The sequence below is a fragment of the Lepisosteus oculatus genome, unplaced genomic scaffold, assembly GCF_040954835.1.
Source record: "Lepisosteus oculatus isolate fLepOcu1 unplaced genomic scaffold, fLepOcu1.hap2 HAP2_SCAFFOLD_374, whole genome shotgun sequence".
Lineage (NCBI taxonomy): Eukaryota > Metazoa > Chordata > Actinopteri > Semionotiformes > Lepisosteidae > Lepisosteus > Lepisosteus oculatus.
The window spans coordinates 1-18,702 of NW_027167907.1; the positions used below are offsets into that span (position 1 = coordinate 1).

Consider the following 18,702-nt stretch of genomic DNA (forward strand, 5'->3'; position numbering starts at 1 on the left):
CGCTACCTTTTACCTGGAGCAAAACGATGGAATTAGAAGAATGCTTACCGCAGGATACAACTGTGCCGCTGTTATTTGGAGCACGGTTTTCACTTGCATGAAAACTACAGCAGAACGTAGAAGGATGATCACTGAGGAGTCCACGCGGGCATGCTGAGGAGATTGTAGGTCGTACATTTCAATGATTACTGACATTTGCGCTGCTGGAGGTACAGTAATCAACAAAGAACAGGGTGTGCTACTCTCGAATCCGGTCAGCACATGATGAAAAGCCAGGAAGTATACCTTGTCAAATTGCCGTCAACAGGGACAAGTTAACCACCAGCTCCACCGGCGCCCGGCTAGCTCAGTCGGTAGAGCATGAGACTCTTAATCTCAGGGTCGTGGGTTCGAGCCCCACGTTGGGCGGTGCCCGTCTCCCTATTAACAAAGTTTCCCGCTCATCCTTGAACCTCTTACACCTCGATGGTACCGAGCACTGCGTTTTAATGCACAGGTGTGATCAAACCGAGATGAAAAGGGCGTATCTAGCTCCTTGCCCGAGAGATAAATCAAAGGTTCCGCAGATAATCCCTTGGCTCCGGTCACCCGGACGCAGATAGGAGCTGCAGCCATCATAACTTGTATGAAAACTAGGAAGAGCTCCTGTCTATTTACAGTTTCATTTACTCTAGCGTTTCCTTAAACATTGCGTGTACGAAGGCTAAGAAATTGGAGAGCTATTCTAATACAATAACTATTAGGAATCTTTTCGGCATAACAGTTTCACTGTGATTTTGCAGGTAACACGTACGTTGGGAAAACATTTTGAACGCGATCAATAACCGCACTGGAAAAATGTGGGAAAGAAAGGGCGAAAAGCGACTCTTCAACATGTGGAAATATCTTCCTGAGCGGAGCCCTCTTCTCGAAGCTCAACACTCTGCAAGAGTCACTTCTCCCAACTTGCGCCCGCAGGTTTCCGTAGTGTGCCTGCAAAGAGCCATCCGCTTGAGACAGGTGCACCTCCCGATTTCATTGAACTAAGCTAGATGCACAATTTCTAATGCAGCCTTCATCACAATAGACAGTTCATTTCTCGAAAGCTTGTCGTAAAAAAAGGAAACAAAGAACGAAAACGTATAGCTGACAATCTTCTGAAGATGCAGATTCAGCTTTGGGGAAATGGACATTTTATGTATGCAGATGCTTTTCAAGCGCTGGTTTTAGAACGTCGCTGTGCTTCCAGCATCCTTTTCAGCCTTCTAAACTGGCTACCGAGGTGCCGATCACATTGTAAAGCGGTTGAGAGGCCGGAGCTGCTCAAACCGCTCTTGCCGTTTCCCATCAATCAAAAGCACTATGTTGTTTCTTTGTATGGAAAGCTTTTCAAGTCTGGCATCGACACGCACCTTTCCTGAAACGTCCAAAGGGTGAATGCTTCGCAAAGAAATCCAGTCTACCTTCAGGGGGCATGATGTTGAAATCGGAATGAGCCCTGGGTGGGCTTGAAGCAGCAGCTGTTCAGTTAACAGCTGCACAGAAACGCACCCCGCTTGCTTTGTATCATTCGCAAGTTTCTGGTTAAAGAGTAAAAAAGGCTGGAATTCTTCTGCCAGCCGGCAGGATTTCTTCTGCACTCACCCAGAAAAGCCAAGAATTGTATTTCATCTTTCGCAAGCTGTATTTTCCAGGAGGAGAATGAATACTTGCATTAAACTGAATCAAGCCGACAGAGACGCACAGCCGTTGTTTTTCTCCATGGGAAGTTTTTCGTTAAGGAAAAACACCGTTGTCATTTTCTTGCCAGCCGGCGGTATTTCTTGTGCAGCGATGAGCCAGATTTGTATTTCGTATTTCGCAAGTTGTGTGAATTTCTTGAAGTTGAAAGTGAATTCGCTCCAGAAAAGAAATGTCCAGTCGCATGAAAGCCGTGGCTGTTTGTTAAACCGCAGGACCTGAGCTTGCGTTCTGTTTCTCATGGCGTTCGCAAAGGCGATTCCTGCCTTTAAAACTGCTGTGACTGCGACTGAAAGTGGCGTGTGGCGCAGCTTCTAAAGTCTTGTTGACGCTCCTCGATGTTGCTTTCTCTCTGCCTAAGGAAGTTCGATTGTCGCGTCGGAACGGGGAGACCTAATCCTTCCAGCTTTAAGCCACCCTTCAGTCTTCTGAAGGGTGTCCGAGTGCTAGCATGTCATTTGGCTTTTTTTCTGGGGAAGCGGAGAGCGACATTGAAAAAGGTTACCGCCGCCGCCTCGCCCTCCGTGTTAAATGATTGCAAGCCGGCGGCGGCGGCGCTCCCTGTAGTCGTGGCCGAGCGGTTAAGGCGATGGGCTAGAAAGCCATTGGGGTCTCCCCGCGTCGGCTCGAATCCTGCCCACTACGGCGCCCTTCTCCTGTCGCTTCGGCCTGCCCAGAAAAAGGCGGAGTGCCGTTTCTCTCTTCCTGCTTCTTGTACAAACGCTAAATCGCTTGGACCTGCTGCCTTGGAAGTAATGTCTTCAACATCCACCAGTGACATTTCACAGCTGGAAGCACACAGCCACGCTTTTGGCATTGGCATGTCTTGCGCCCTACTTCCAGCCTTTGAAGACCTAATTATTCAAACTGAAAGAACCGGCTGAATGAGTGTTTGCAGTGCACCAGGAGGAGCAGGGACCATAGCATTGGAGGGGTGAGGATGGCGCAGATGGAAACGTTTTCATGCGCTCCTCTGGGAGGAATGAAAAGAAAAGACGAAACCGGAAACAGTAGTAGCCGCAAGACGAAGTGTCTTCAAGCACCAAGCAAGCGCTCCTCGTTAGTATGGTGGTGCGTATCCCCGCCTGTCACGTGGGAGACCAGGGATGGATTGCTTGACGGCGAGCCAGGTTGCTTTTCTCCCATCAGATTCCAACCGCTAATGCTAACGCAGTGTGTGGGAGCTTACATGCTTTTCCTTTCCCGTCTTTTTCGGACGACTATTCCAAAGGGGTAACCTGAAGGAATAGGGGCCTGAAGACACGAGGCATTCTTAAACCAGCACTGGGCTGCACGGCCTTCTGTTGTGATCAGGTTATATTCGAGTCAAAAAGCCAGAGCATCCGCTTCCATCCTATGGAGCACGAGCTAATTCGGAAGAGGCAGGGGATACACCTACGCCTATCGGCGCACGTTCCCTGCGTCAGGCTGCTTCACCCATTTGCACCCGACTGGAGACGGCACTGAGCAAGCTTTTTGTCAGGAGTGGGATTCGAACCCACGCCTCCAGGGGAGACTGCGACCTGAACGCAGCGCCTTAGACCGCTCGGCCATCCTGACGCGGGCCCCCTGTCCCGGGGCGGTCTGATGAGCCACCGCGATCCCACTACGCTCCTCGAGTATCGCACTGTTATTAATACTACAGTGTGACTCCAGCATTAAAATGTTTGGAAAATGTGTCGGCTTTTATAATCCAGTGTAGAGCAGCATGTGATGATTTGTGCTACAACACCAAGCGCTCAAAGTGACGTCTGCGTTTGTCGTTGAAACTTTCAACTCTTTCATCACTTATGTAGGAAATAAAAAGAGCAGTTGTGCGCCACACGCAGAGAGGCCGTCAGCAGAGTGGCGCAGCGGAAGCGTGCTGGGCCCATAACCCAGAGGTCGATGGATCGAAACCATCCTCTGCTACATGTGTCCTATGCACGATTCCTAAGCATGCCATTGGGTTAGCAAAGTGCCTTCAAATAGTCTGCGTCTCCCTTTCTTTAAATTCTGTCCTGAGTTTCTCTCTCGTGTGTGTTTGTGCAAGCTTGACACTTGCGGGACTCTTTAATCTTCACCAATACGGAGATGACCAAATGTGTCTTCGGTTGTTCTGAGGTCTTTGATAGTTTCTTTGAAAGCTTCAACTGAACCTCGAAATCGAAGCAGTTATGTCTATATTGATTTCTCGCGTTAATCATTACGAACCAGGAACAGCCAGCACACTCGGTCGCATTAGTAATTATGTCACGTCTCTACTTAGCAGAGCATTCAAAGGCCCACTGGAAGTAGTAAAGCACTAAAACACTGCAAAACTGAACTCGGGAAAATCATACTGGGAGCTCTGAGCGATGTCTGCATCCAAGCCATCCAATACGGACTCTGAAACCTTGGAATATCAACACTATGATGCGCTACCTTTTACCTGGAGCAAAACGATGGAATTAGAAGAATGCTTACCGCAGGATACAACTGTGCCGCTGTTATTTGGAGCACGGTTTTCACTTGCATGAAAACTACAGCAGAACGTAGAAGGATGATCACTGAGGAGTCCACGCGGGCATGCTGAGGAGATTGTAGGTCGTACATTTCAATGATTACTGACATTTGCGCTGCTGGAGGTACAGTAATCAACAAAGAACAGGGTGTGCTACTCTCGAATCCGGTCAGCACATGATGAAAAGCCAGGAAGTATACCTTGTCAAATTGCCGTCAACAGGGACAAGTTAACCACCAGCTCCACCGGCGCCCGGCTAGCTCAGTCGGTAGAGCATGAGACTCTTAATCTCAGGGTCGTGGGTTCGAGCCCCACGTTGGGCGGTGCCCGTCTCCCTATTAACAAAGTTTCCCGCTCATCCTTGAACCTCTTACACCTCGATGGTACCGAGCACTGCGTTTTAATGCACAGGTGTGATCAAACCGAGATGAAAAGGGCGTATCTAGCTCCTTGCCCGAGAGATAAATCAAAGGTTCCGCAGATAATCCCTTGGCTCCGGTCACCCGGACGCAGATAGGAGCTGCAGCCATCATAACTTGTATGAAAACTAGGAAGAGCTCCTGTCTATTTACAGTTTCATTTACTCTAGCGTTTCCTTAAACATTGCGTGTACGAAGGCTAAGAAATTGGAGAGCTATTCTAATACAATAACTATTAGGAATCTTTTCGGCATAACAGTTTCACTGTGATTTTGCAGGTAACACGTACGTTGGGAAAACATTTTGAACGCGATCAATAACCGCACTGGAAAAATGTGGGAAAGAAAGGGCGAAAAGCGACTCTTCAACATGTGGAAATATCTTCCTGAGCGGAGCCCTCTTCTCGAAGCTCAACACTCTGCAAGAGTCACTTCTCCCAACTTGCGCCCGCAGGTTTCCGTAGTGTGCCTGCAAAGAGCCATCCGCTTGAGACAGGTGCACCTCCCGATTTCATTGAACTAAGCTAGATGCACAATTTCTAATGCAGCCTTCATCACAATAGACAGTTCATTTCTCGAAAGCTTGTCGTAAAAAAAGGAAACAAAGAACGAAAACGTATAGCTGACAATCTTCTGAAGATGCAGATTCAGCTTTGGGGAAATGGACATTTTATGTATGCAGATGCTTTTCAAGCGCTGGTTTTAGAACGTCGCTGTGCTTCCAGCATCCTTTTCAGCCTTCTAAACTGGCTACCGAGGTGCCGATCACATTGTAAAGCGGTTGAGAGGCCGGAGCTGCTCAAACCGCTCTTGCCGTTTCCCATCAATCAAAAGCACTATGTTGTTTCTTTGTATGGAAAGCTTTTCAAGTCTGGCATCGACACGCACCTTTCCTGAAACGTCCAAAGGGTGAATGCTTCGCAAAGAAATCCAGTCTACCTTCAGGGGGCATGATGTTGAAATCGGAATGAGCCCTGGGTGGGCTTGAAGCAGCAGCTGTTCAGTTAACAGCTGCACAGAAACGCACCCCGCTTGCTTTGTATCATTCGCAAGTTTCTGGTTAAAGAGTAAAAAAGGCTGGAATTCTTCTGCCAGCCGGCAGGATTTCTTCTGCACTCACCCAGAAAAGCCAAGAATTGTATTTCATCTTTCGCAAGCTGTATTTTCCAGGAGGAGAATGAATACTTGCATTAAACTGAATCAAGCCGACAGAGACGCACAGCCGTTGTTTTTCTCCATGGGAAGTTTTTCGTTAAGGAAAAACACCGTTGTCATTTTCTTGCCAGCCGGCGGTATTTCTTGTGCAGCGATGAGCCAGATTTGTATTTCGTATTTCGCAAGTTGTGTGAATTTCTTGAAGTTGAAAGTGAATTCGCTCCAGAAAAGAAATGTCCAGTCGCATGAAAGCCGTGGCTGTTTGTTAAACCGCAGGACCTGAGCTTGCGTTCTGTTTCTCATGGCGTTCGCAAAGGCGATTCCTGCCTTTAAAACTGCTGTGACTGCGACTGAAAGTGGCGTGTGGCGCAGCTTCTAAAGTCTTGTTGACGCTCCTCGATGTTGCTTTCTCTCTGCCTAAGGAAGTTCGATTGTCGCGTCGGAACGGGGAGACCTAATCCTTCCAGCTTTAAGCCACCCTTCAGTCTTCTGAAGGGTGTCCGAGTGCTAGCATGTCATTTGGCTTTTTTTCTGGGGAAGCGGAGAGCGACATTGAAAAAGGTTACCGCCGCCGCCTCGCCCTCCGTGTTAAATGATTGCAAGCCGGCGGCGGCGGCGCTCCCTGTAGTCGTGGCCGAGCGGTTAAGGCGATGGGCTAGAAAGCCATTGGGGTCTCCCCGCGTCGGCTCGAATCCTGCCCACTACGGCGCCCTTCTCCTGTCGCTTCGGCCTGCCCAGAAAAAGGCGGAGTGCCGTTTCTCTCTTCCTGCTTCTTGTACAAACGCTAAATCGCTTGGACCTGCTGCCTTGGAAGTAATGTCTTCAACATCCACCAGTGACATTTCACAGCTGGAAGCACACAGCCACGCTTTTGGCATTGGCATGTCTTGCGCCCTACTTCCAGCCTTTGAAGACCTAATTATTCAAACTGAAAGAACCGGCTGAATGAGTGTTTGCAGTGCACCAGGAGGAGCAGGGACCATAGCATTGGAGGGGTGAGGATGGCGCAGATGGAAACGTTTTCATGCGCTCCTCTGGGAGGAATGAAAAGAAAAGACGAAACCGGAAACAGTAGTAGCCGCAAGACGAAGTGTCTTCAAGCGCCAAGCAAGCGCTCCTCGTTAGTATGGTGGTGCGTATCCCCGCCTGTCACGTGGGAGACCAGGGATGGATTGCTTGACGGCGAGCCAGGTTGCTTTTCTCCCATCAGATTCCAACCGCTAATGCTAACGCAGTGTGTGGGAGCTTACATGCTTTTCCTTTCCCGTCTTTTTCGGACGACTATTCCAAAGGGGTAACCTGAAGGAATAGGGGCCTGAAGACACGAGGCATTCTTAAACCAGCACTGGGCTGCACGGCCTTCTGTTGTGATCAGGTTATATTCGAGTCAAAAAGCCAGAGCATCCGCTTCCATCCTATGGAGCACGAGCTAATTCGGAAGAGGCAGGGGATACACCTACGCCTATCGGCGCACGTTCCCTGCGTCAGGCTGCTTCACCCATTTGCACCCGACTGGAGACGGCACTGAGCAAGCTTTTTGTCAGGAGTGGGATTCGAACCCACGCCTCCAGGGGAGACTGCGACCTGAACGCAGCGCCTTAGACCGCTCGGCCATCCTGACGCGGGCCCCCTGTCCCGGGGCGGTCTGATGAGCCACCGCGATCCCACTACGCTCCTCGAGTATCGCACTGTTATTAATACTACAGTGTGACTCCAGCATTAAAATGTTTGGAAAATGTGTCGGCTTTTATAATCCAGTGTAGAGCAGCATGTGATGATTTGTGCTACAACACCAAGCGCTCAAAGTGACGTCTGCGTTTGTCGTTGAAACTTTCAACTCTTTCATCACTTATGTAGGAAATAAAAAGAGCAGTTGTGCGCCACACGCAGAGAGGCCGTCAGCAGAGTGGCGCAGCGGAAGCGTGCTGGGCCCATAACCCAGAGGTCGATGGATCGAAACCATCCTCTGCTACATGTGTCCTATGCACGATTCCTAAGCATGCCATTGGGTTAGCAAAGTGCCTTCAAATAGTCTGCGTCTCCCTTTCTTTAAATTCTGTCCTGAGTTTCTCTCTCGTGTGTGTTTGTGCAAGCTTGACACTTGCGGGACTCTTTAATCTTCACCAATACGGAGATGACCAAATGTGTCTTCGGTTGTTCTGAGGTCTTTGATAGTTTCTTTGAAAGCTTCAACTGAACCTCGAAATCGAAGCAGTTATGTCTATATTGATTTCTCGCGTTAATCATTACGAACCAGGAACAGCCAGCACACTCGGTCGCATTAGTAATTATGTCACGTCTCTACTTAGCAGAGCATTCAAAGGCCCACTGGAAGTAGTAAAGCACTAAAACACTGCAAAACTGAACTCGGGAAAATCATACTGGGAGCTCTGAGCGATGTCTGCATCCAAGCCATCCAATACGGACTCTGAAACCTTGGAATATCAACACTATGATGCGCTACCTTTTACCTGGAGCAAAACGATGGAATTAGAAGAATGCTTACCGCAGGATACAACTGTGCCGCTGTTATTTGGAGCACGGTTTTCACTTGCATGAAAACTACAGCAGAACGTAGAAGGATGATCACTGAGGAGTCCACGCGGGCATGCTGAGGAGATTGTAGGTCGTACATTTCAATGATTACTGACATTTGCGCTGCTGGAGGTACAGTAATCAACAAAGAACAGGGTGTGCTACTCTCGAATCCGGTCAGCACATGATGAAAAGCCAGGAAGTATACCTTGTCAAATTGCCGTCAACAGGGACAAGTTAACCACCAGCTCCACCGGCGCCCGGCTAGCTCAGTCGGTAGAGCATGAGACTCTTAATCTCAGGGTCGTGGGTTCGAGCCCCACGTTGGGCGGTGCCCGTCTCCCTATTAACAAAGTTTCCCGCTCATCCTTGAACCTCTTACACCTCGATGGTACCGAGCACTGCGTTTTAATGCACAGGTGTGATCAAACCGAGATGAAAAGGGCGTATCTAGCTCCTTGCCCGAGAGATAAATCAAAGGTTCCGCAGATAATCCCTTGGCTCCGGTCACCCGGACGCAGATAGGAGCTGCAGCCATCATAACTTGTATGAAAACTAGGAAGAGCTCCTGTCTATTTACAGTTTCATTTACTCTAGCGTTTCCTTAAACATTGCGTGTACGAAGGCTAAGAAATTGGAGAGCTATTCTAATACAATAACTATTAGGAATCTTTTCGGCATAACAGTTTCACTGTGATTTTGCAGGTAACACGTACGTTGGGAAAACATTTTGAACGCGATCAATAACCGCACTGGAAAAATGTGGGAAAGAAAGGGCGAAAAGCGACTCTTCAACATGTGGAAATATCTTCCTGAGCGGAGCCCTCTTCTCGAAGCTCAACACTCTGCAAGAGTCACTTCTCCCAACTTGCGCCCGCAGGTTTCCGTAGTGTGCCTGCAAAGAGCCATCCGCTTGAGACAGGTGCACCTCCCGATTTCATTGAACTAAGCTAGATGCACAATTTCTAATGCAGCCTTCATCACAATAGACAGTTCATTTCTCGAAAGCTTGTCGTAAAAAAAGGAAACAAAGAACGAAAACGTATAGCTGACAATCTTCTGAAGATGCAGATTCAGCTTTGGGGAAATGGACATTTTATGTATGCAGATGCTTTTCAAGCGCTGGTTTTAGAACGTCGCTGTGCTTCCAGCATCCTTTTCAGCCTTCTAAACTGGCTACCGAGGTGCCGATCACATTGTAAAGCGGTTGAGAGGCCGGAGCTGCTCAAACCGCTCTTGCCGTTTCCCATCAATCAAAAGCACTATGTTGTTTCTTTGTATGGAAAGCTTTTCAAGTCTGGCATCGACACGCACCTTTCCTGAAACGTCCAAAGGGTGAATGCTTCGCAAAGAAATCCAGTCTACCTTCAGGGGGCATGATGTTGAAATCGGAATGAGCCCTGGGTGGGCTTGAAGCAGCAGCTGTTCAGTTAACAGCTGCACAGAAACGCACCCCGCTTGCTTTGTATCATTCGCAAGTTTCTGGTTAAAGAGTAAAAAAGGCTGGAATTCTTCTGCCAGCCGGCAGGATTTCTTCTGCACTCACCCAGAAAAGCCAAGAATTGTATTTCATCTTTCGCAAGCTGTATTTTCCAGGAGGAGAATGAATACTTGCATTAAACTGAATCAAGCCGACAGAGACGCACAGCCGTTGTTTTTCTCCATGGGAAGTTTTTCGTTAAGGAAAAACACCGTTGTCATTTTCTTGCCAGCCGGCGGTATTTCTTGTGCAGCGATGAGCCAGATTTGTATTTCGTATTTCGCAAGTTGTGTGAATTTCTTGAAGTTGAAAGTGAATTCGCTCCAGAAAAGAAATGTCCAGTCGCATGAAAGCCGTGGCTGTTTGTTAAACCGCAGGACCTGAGCTTGCGTTCTGTTTCTCATGGCGTTCGCAAAGGCGATTCCTGCCTTTAAAACTGCTGTGACTGCGACTGAAAGTGGCGTGTGGCGCAGCTTCTAAAGTCTTGTTGACGCTCCTCGATGTTGCTTTCTCTCTGCCTAAGGAAGTTCGATTGTCGCGTCGGAACGGGGAGACCTAATCCTTCCAGCTTTAAGCCACCCTTCAGTCTTCTGAAGGGTGTCCGAGTGCTAGCATGTCATTTGGCTTTTTTTCTGGGGAAGCGGAGAGCGACATTGAAAAAGGTTACCGCCGCCGCCTCGCCCTCCGTGTTAAATGATTGCAAGCCGGCGGCGGCGGCGCTCCCTGTAGTCGTGGCCGAGCGGTTAAGGCGATGGGCTAGAAAGCCATTGGGGTCTCCCCGCGTCGGCTCGAATCCTGCCCACTACGGCGCCCTTCTCCTGTCGCTTCGGCCTGCCCAGAAAAAGGCGGAGTGCCGTTTCTCTCTTCCTGCTTCTTGTACAAACGCTAAATCGCTTGGACCTGCTGCCTTGGAAGTAATGTCTTCAACATCCACCAGTGACATTTCACAGCTGGAAGCACACAGCCACGCTTTTGGCATTGGCATGTCTTGCGCCCTACTTCCAGCCTTTGAAGACCTAATTATTCAAACTGAAAGAACCGGCTGAATGAGTGTTTGCAGTGCACCAGGAGGAGCAGGGACCATAGCATTGGAGGGGTGAGGATGGCGCAGATGGAAACGTTTTCATGCGCTCCTCTGGGAGGAATGAAAAGAAAAGACGAAACCGGAAACAGTAGTAGCCGCAAGACGAAGTGTCTTCAAGCGCCAAGCAAGCGCTCCTCGTTAGTATGGTGGTGCGTATCCCCGCCTGTCACGTGGGAGACCAGGGATGGATTGCTTGACGGCGAGCCAGGTTGCTTTTCTCCCATCAGATTCCAACCGCTAATGCTAACGCAGTGTGTGGGAGCTTACATGCTTTTCCTTTCCCGTCTTTTTCGGACGACTATTCCAAAGGGGTAACCTGAAGGAATAGGGGCCTGAAGACACGAGGCATTCTTAAACCAGCACTGGGCTGCACGGCCTTCTGTTGTGATCAGGTTATATTCGAGTCAAAAAGCCAGAGCATCCGCTTCCATCCTATGGAGCACGAGCTAATTCGGAAGAGGCAGGGGATACACCTACGCCTATCGGCGCACGTTCCCTGCGTCAGGCTGCTTCACCCATTTGCACCCGACTGGAGACGGCACTGAGCAAGCTTTTTGTCAGGAGTGGGATTCGAACCCACGCCTCCAGGGGAGACTGCGACCTGAACGCAGCGCCTTAGACCGCTCGGCCATCCTGACGCGGGCCCCCTGTCCCGGGGCGGTCTGATGAGCCACCGCGATCCCACTACGCTCCTCGAGTATCGCACTGTTATTAATACTACAGTGTGACTCCAGCATTAAAATGTTTGGAAAATGTGTCGGCTTTTATAATCCAGTGTAGAGCAGCATGTGATGATTTGTGCTACAACACCAAGCGCTCAAAGTGACGTCTGCGTTTGTCGTTGAAACTTTCAACTCTTTCATCACTTATGTAGGAAATAAAAAGAGCAGTTGTGCGCCACACGCAGAGAGGCCGTCAGCAGAGTGGCGCAGCGGAAGCGTGCTGGGCCCATAACCCAGAGGTCGATGGATCGAAACCATCCTCTGCTACATGTGTCCTATGCACGATTCCTAAGCATGCCATTGGGTTAGCAAAGTGCCTTCAAATAGTCTGCGTCTCCCTTTCTTTAAATTCTGTCCTGAGTTTCTCTCTCGTGTGTGTTTGTGCAAGCTTGACACTTGCGGGACTCTTTAATCTTCACCAATACGGAGATGACCAAATGTGTCTTCGGTTGTTCTGAGGTCTTTGATAGTTTCTTTGAAAGCTTCAACTGAACCTCGAAATCGAAGCAGTTATGTCTATATTGATTTCTCGCGTTAATCATTACGAACCAGGAACAGCCAGCACACTCGGTCGCATTAGTAATTATGTCACGTCTCTACTTAGCAGAGCATTCAAAGGCCCACTGGAAGTAGTAAAGCACTAAAACACTGCAAAACTGAACTCGGGAAAATCATACTGGGAGCTCTGAGCGATGTCTGCATCCAAGCCATCCAATACGGACTCTGAAACCTTGGAATATCAACACTATGATGCGCTACCTTTTACCTGGAGCAAAACGATGGAATTAGAAGAATGCTTACCGCAGGATACAACTGTGCCGCTGTTATTTGGAGCACGGTTTTCACTTGCATGAAAACTACAGCAGAACGTAGAAGGATGATCACTGAGGAGTCCACGCGGGCATGCTGAGGAGATTGTAGGTCGTACATTTCAATGATTACTGACATTTGCGCTGCTGGAGGTACAGTAATCAACAAAGAACAGGGTGTGCTACTCTCGAATCCGGTCAGCACATGATGAAAAGCCAGGAAGTATACCTTGTCAAATTGCCGTCAACAGGGACAAGTTAACCACCAGCTCCACCGGCGCCCGGCTAGCTCAGTCGGTAGAGCATGAGACTCTTAATCTCAGGGTCGTGGGTTCGAGCCCCACGTTGGGCGGTGCCCGTCTCCCTATTAACAAAGTTTCCCGCTCATCCTTGAACCTCTTACACCTCGATGGTACCGAGCACTGCGTTTTAATGCACAGGTGTGATCAAACCGAGATGAAAAGGGCGTATCTAGCTCCTTGCCCGAGAGATAAATCAAAGGTTCCGCAGATAATCCCTTGGCTCCGGTCACCCGGACGCAGATAGGAGCTGCAGCCATCATAACTTGTATGAAAACTAGGAAGAGCTCCTGTCTATTTACAGTTTCATTTACTCTAGCGTTTCCTTAAACATTGCGTGTACGAAGGCTAAGAAATTGGAGAGCTATTCTAATACAATAACTATTAGGAATCTTTTCGGCATAACAGTTTCACTGTGATTTTGCAGGTAACACGTACGTTGGGAAAACATTTTGAACGCGATCAATAACCGCACTGGAAAAATGTGGGAAAGAAAGGGCGAAAAGCGACTCTTCAACATGTGGAAATATCTTCCTGAGCGGAGCCCTCTTCTCGAAGCTCAACACTCTGCAAGAGTCACTTCTCCCAACTTGCGCCCGCAGGTTTCCGTAGTGTGCCTGCAAAGAGCCATCCGCTTGAGACAGGTGCACCTCCCGATTTCATTGAACTAAGCTAGATGCACAATTTCTAATGCAGCCTTCATCACAATAGACAGTTCATTTCTCGAAAGCTTGTCGTAAAAAAAGGAAACAAAGAACGAAAACGTATAGCTGACAATCTTCTGAAGATGCAGATTCAGCTTTGGGGAAATGGACATTTTATGTATGCAGATGCTTTTCAAGCGCTGGTTTTAGAACGTCGCTGTGCTTCCAGCATCCTTTTCAGCCTTCTAAACTGGCTACCGAGGTGCCGATCACATTGTAAAGCGGTTGAGAGGCCGGAGCTGCTCAAACCGCTCTTGCCGTTTCCCATCAATCAAAAGCACTATGTTGTTTCTTTGTATGGAAAGCTTTTCAAGTCTGGCATCGACACGCACCTTTCCTGAAACGTCCAAAGGGTGAATGCTTCGCAAAGAAATCCAGTCTACCTTCAGGGGGCATGATGTTGAAATCGGAATGAGCCCTGGGTGGGCTTGAAGCAGCAGCTGTTCAGTTAACAGCTGCACAGAAACGCACCCCGCTTGCTTTGTATCATTCGCAAGTTTCTGGTTAAAGAGTAAAAAAGGCTGGAATTCTTCTGCCAGCCGGCAGGATTTCTTCTGCACTCACCCAGAAAAGCCAAGAATTGTATTTCATCTTTCGCAAGCTGTATTTTCCAGGAGGAGAATGAATACTTGCATTAAACTGAATCAAGCCGACAGAGACGCACAGCCGTTGTTTTTCTCCATGGGAAGTTTTTCGTTAAGGAAAAACACCGTTGTCATTTTCTTGCCAGCCGGCGGTATTTCTTGTGCAGCGATGAGCCAGATTTGTATTTCGTATTTCGCAAGTTGTGTGAATTTCTTGAAGTTGAAAGTGAATTCGCTCCAGAAAAGAAATGTCCAGTCGCATGAAAGCCGTGGCTGTTTGTTAAACCGCAGGACCTGAGCTTGCGTTCTGTTTCTCATGGCGTTCGCAAAGGCGATTCCTGCCTTTAAAACTGCTGTGACTGCGACTGAAAGTGGCGTGTGGCGCAGCTTCTAAAGTCTTGTTGACGCTCCTCGATGTTGCTTTCTCTCTGCCTAAGGAAGTTCGATTGTCGCGTCGGAACGGGGAGACCTAATCCTTCCAGCTTTAAGCCACCCTTCAGTCTTCTGAAGGGTGTCCGAGTGCTAGCATGTCATTTGGCTTTTTTTCTGGGGAAGCGGAGAGCGACATTGAAAAAGGTTACCGCCGCCGCCTCGCCCTCCGTGTTAAATGATTGCAAGCCGGCGGCGGCGGCGCTCCCTGTAGTCGTGGCCGAGCGGTTAAGGCGATGGGCTAGAAAGCCATTGGGGTCTCCCCGCGTCGGCTCGAATCCTGCCCACTACGGCGCCCTTCTCCTGTCGCTTCGGCCTGCCCAGAAAAAGGCGGAGTGCCGTTTCTCTCTTCCTGCTTCTTGTACAAACGCTAAATCGCTTGGACCTGCTGCCTTGGAAGTAATGTCTTCAACATCCACCAGTGACATTTCACAGCTGGAAGCACACAGCCACGCTTTTGGCATTGGCATGTCTTGCGCCCTACTTCCAGCCTTTGAAGACCTAATTATTCAAACTGAAAGAACCGGCTGAATGAGTGTTTGCAGTGCACCAGGAGGAGCAGGGACCATAGCATTGGAGGGGTGAGGATGGCGCAGATGGAAACGTTTTCATGCGCTCCTCTGGGAGGAATGAAAAGAAAAGACGAAACCGGAAACAGTAGTAGCCGCAAGACGAAGTGTCTTCAAGCGCCAAGCAAGCGCTCCTCGTTAGTATGGTGGTGCGTATCCCCGCCTGTCACGTGGGAGACCAGGGATGGATTGCTTGACGGCGAGCCAGGTTGCTTTTCTCCCATCAGATTCCAACCGCTAATGCTAACGCAGTGTGTGGGAGCTTACATGCTTTTCCTTTCCCGTCTTTTTCGGACGACTATTCCAAAGGGGTAACCTGAAGGAATAGGGGCCTGAAGACACGAGGCATTCTTAAACCAGCACTGGGCTGCACGGCCTTCTGTTGTGATCAGGTTATATTCGAGTCAAAAAGCCAGAGCATCCGCTTCCATCCTATGGAGCACGAGCTAATTCGGAAGAGGCAGGGGATACACCTACGCCTATCGGCGCACGTTCCCTGCGTCAGGCTGCTTCACCCATTTGCACCCGACTGGAGACGGCACTGAGCAAGCTTTTTGTCAGGAGTGGGATTCGAACCCACGCCTCCAGGGGAGACTGCGACCTGAACGCAGCGCCTTAGACCGCTCGGCCATCCTGACGCGGGCCCCCTGTCCCGGGGCGGTCTGATGAGCCACCGCGATCCCACTACGCTCCTCGAGTATCGCACTGTTATTAATACTACAGTGTGACTCCAGCATTAAAATGTTTGGAAAATGTGTCGGCTTTTATAATCCAGTGTAGAGCAGCATGTGATGATTTGTGCTACAACACCAAGCGCTCAAAGTGACGTCTGCGTTTGTCGTTGAAACTTTCAACTCTTTCATCACTTATGTAGGAAATAAAAAGAGCAGTTGTGCGCCACACGCAGAGAGGCCGTCAGCAGAGTGGCGCAGCGGAAGCGTGCTGGGCCCATAACCCAGAGGTCGATGGATCGAAACCATCCTCTGCTACATGTGTCCTATGCACGATTCCTAAGCATGCCATTGGGTTAGCAAAGTGTCTTCAAATAGTCTGCGTCTCCCTTTCTTTAAATTCTGTCCTGAGTTTCTCTCTCGTGTGTGTTTGTGCAAGCTTGACACTTGCGGGACTCTTTAATCTTCACCAATACGGAGATGACCAAATGTGTCTTCGGTTGTTCTGAGGTCTTTGATAGTTTCTTTGAAAGCTTCAACTGAACCTCGAAATCGAAGCAGTTATGTCTATATTGATTTCTCGCGTTAATCATTACGAACCAGGAACAGCCAGCACACTCGGTCGCATTAGTAATTATGTCACGTCTCTACTTAGCAGAGCATTCAAAGGCCCACTGGAAGTAGTAAAGCACTAAAACACTGCAAAACTGAACTCGGGAAAATCATACTGGGAGCTCTGAGCGATGTCTGCATCCAAGCCATCCAATACGGACTCTGAAACCTTGGAATATCAACACTATGATGCGCTACCTTTTACCCGGAGCAAAACGATGGAATTAGAAGAATGCTTACCGCAGGATACAACTGTGCCGCTGTTATTTGGAGCACGGTTTTCACTTGCATGAAAACTACAGCAGAACGTAGAAGGATGATCACTGAGGAGTCCACGCGGGCATGCTGAGGAGATTGTAGGTCGTACATTTCAATGATTACTGACATTTGCGCTGCTGGAGGTACAGTAATCAACAAAGAACAGGGTGTGCTACTCTCGAATCCGGTCAGCACATGATGAAAAGCCAGGAAGTATACCTTGTCAAATTGCCGTCAACAGGGACAAGTTAACCACCAGCTCCACCGGCGCCCGGCTAGCTCAGTCGGTAGAGCATGAGACTCTTAATCTCAGGGTCGTGGGTTCGAGCCCCACGTTGGGCGGTGCCCGTCTCCCTATTAACAAAGTTTCCCGCTCATCCTTGAACCTCTTACACCTCGATGGTACCGAGCACTGCGTTTTAATGCACAGGTGTGATCAAACCGAGATGAAAAGGGCGTATCTAGCTCCTTGCCCGAGAGATAAATCAAAGGTTCCGCAGATAATCCCTTGGCTCCGGTCACCCGGACGCAGATAGGAGCTGCAGCCATCATAACTTGTATGAAAACTAGGAAGAGCTCCTGTCTATTTACAGTTTCATTTACTCTAGCGTTTCCTTAAACATTGCGTGTACGAAGGCTAAGAAATTGGAGAGCTATTCTAATACAATAACTATTAGGAATCTTTTCGGCATAACAGTTTCACTGTGATTTTGCAGGTAACACGTACGTTGGGAAAACATTTTGAACGCGATCAATAACCGCACTGGAAAAATGTGGGAAAGAAAGGGCGAAAAGCGACTCTTCAACATGTGGAAATATCTTCCTGAGCGGAGCCCTCTTCTCGAAGCTCAACACTCTGCAAGAGTCACTTCTCCCAACTTGCGCCCGCAGGTTTCCGTAGTGTGCCTGCAAAGAGCCATCCGCTTGAGACAGGTGCACCTCCCGATTTCATTGAACTAAGCTAGATGCACAATTTCTAATGCAGCCTTCATCACAATAGACAGTTCATTTCTCGAAAGCTTGTCGTAAAAAAAGGAAACAAAGAACGAAAACGTATAGCTGACAATCTTCTGAAGATGCAGATTCAGCTTTGGGGAAATGGACATTTTATGTATGCAGATGCTTTTCAAGCGCTGGTTTTAGAACGTCGCTGTGCTTCCAGCATCCTTTTCAGCCTTCTAAACTGGCTACCGAGGTGCCGATCACATTGTAAAGCGGTTGAGAGGCCGGAGCTGCTCAAACCGCTCTTGCCGTTTCCCATCAATCAAAAGCACTATGTTGTTTCTTTGTATGGAAAGCTTTTCAAGTCTGGCATCGACACGCACCTTTCCTGAAACGTCCAAAGGGTGAATGCTTCGCAAAGAAATCCAGTCTACCTTCAGGGGGCATGATGTTGAAATCGGAATGAGCCCTGGGTGGGCTTGAAGCAGCAGCTGTTCAGTTAACAGCTGCACAGAAACGCACCCCGCTTGCTTTGTATCATTCGCAAGTTTCTGGTTAAAGAGTAAAAAAGGCTGGAATTCTTCTGCCAGCCGGCAGGATTTCTTCTGCACTCACCCAGAAAAGCCAAGAATTGTATTTCATCTTTCGCAAGCTGTATTTTCCAGGAGGAGAATGAATACTTGCATTAAACTGAATCAAGCCGACAGAGACGCACAGCCGTTGTTTTTCTCCATGGGAAGTTTTTCGTTAAGGAAAAACACCGTTGTCATTTTCTTGCCAGCCGGCGGTATTTCTTGTGCAGCGATGAGCCAGATTTGTATTTCGTATTTCGCAAGTTGTGTGAATTTCTTGAAGTTGAAAGTGAATTCGCTCCAGAAAAGAAATGTCCAGTCGCATGAAAGCCGTGGCTGTTTGTTAAACCGCAGGACCTGAGCTTGCGTTCTGTTTCTCATGGCGTTCGCAAAGGCGATTCCTGCCTTTAAAACTGCTGTGACTGCGACTGAAAGTGGCGTGTGGCGCAGCTTCTAAAGTCTTGTTGACGCTCCTCGATGTTGCTTTCTCTCTGCCTAAGGAAGTTCGATTGTCGCGTCGGAACGGGGAGACCTAATCCTTCCAGCTTTAAGCCACCCTTCAGTCTTCTGAAGGGTGTCCGAGTGCTAGCATGTCATTTGGCTTTTTTTCTGGGGAAACGGAGAGCGACATTGAAAAAGGTTACCGCCGCCGCCTCGC

General features: G+C 48.8%; 7 non-coding genes across 7 annotated transcripts; 3 read left to right on the forward strand and 4 right to left on the reverse strand.

Moving 5' to 3' along the window:
- The first annotated feature begins 335 nt into the window (after positions 1–335).
- trnak-cuu (transfer RNA lysine (anticodon CUU)) lies at positions 336–408 on the forward strand. The gene has a single exon. It is a non-coding gene; the product is annotated as a tRNA-Lys (tRNA).
- Positions 409–3,196: 2,788 nt separating this feature from the next.
- trnal-cag (transfer RNA leucine (anticodon CAG)) lies at positions 3,197–3,279 on the reverse strand. The gene has a single exon. It is a non-coding gene; the product is annotated as a tRNA-Leu (tRNA).
- A 1,172-nt stretch (positions 3,280–4,451) lies between these two features.
- On the forward strand, positions 4,452–4,524 carry trnak-cuu (transfer RNA lysine (anticodon CUU)). Its single transcript has one exon. It is a non-coding gene; the product is annotated as a tRNA-Lys (tRNA).
- Positions 4,525–7,312: 2,788 nt separating this feature from the next.
- trnal-cag (transfer RNA leucine (anticodon CAG)) lies at positions 7,313–7,395 on the reverse strand. The gene has a single exon. It is a non-coding gene; the product is annotated as a tRNA-Leu (tRNA).
- Positions 7,396–8,567: 1,172 nt separating this feature from the next.
- On the forward strand, positions 8,568–8,640 carry trnak-cuu (transfer RNA lysine (anticodon CUU)). Its single transcript has one exon. It is a non-coding gene; the product is annotated as a tRNA-Lys (tRNA).
- A 2,788-nt stretch (positions 8,641–11,428) lies between these two features.
- Positions 11,429–11,511, reverse strand: trnal-cag (transfer RNA leucine (anticodon CAG)). The gene has a single exon. It is a non-coding gene; the product is annotated as a tRNA-Leu (tRNA).
- Positions 11,512–15,544: 4,033 nt separating this feature from the next.
- Positions 15,545–15,627, reverse strand: trnal-cag (transfer RNA leucine (anticodon CAG)). The gene has a single exon. It is a non-coding gene; the product is annotated as a tRNA-Leu (tRNA).
- Positions 15,628–18,702: the final 3,075 nt, after the last annotated feature.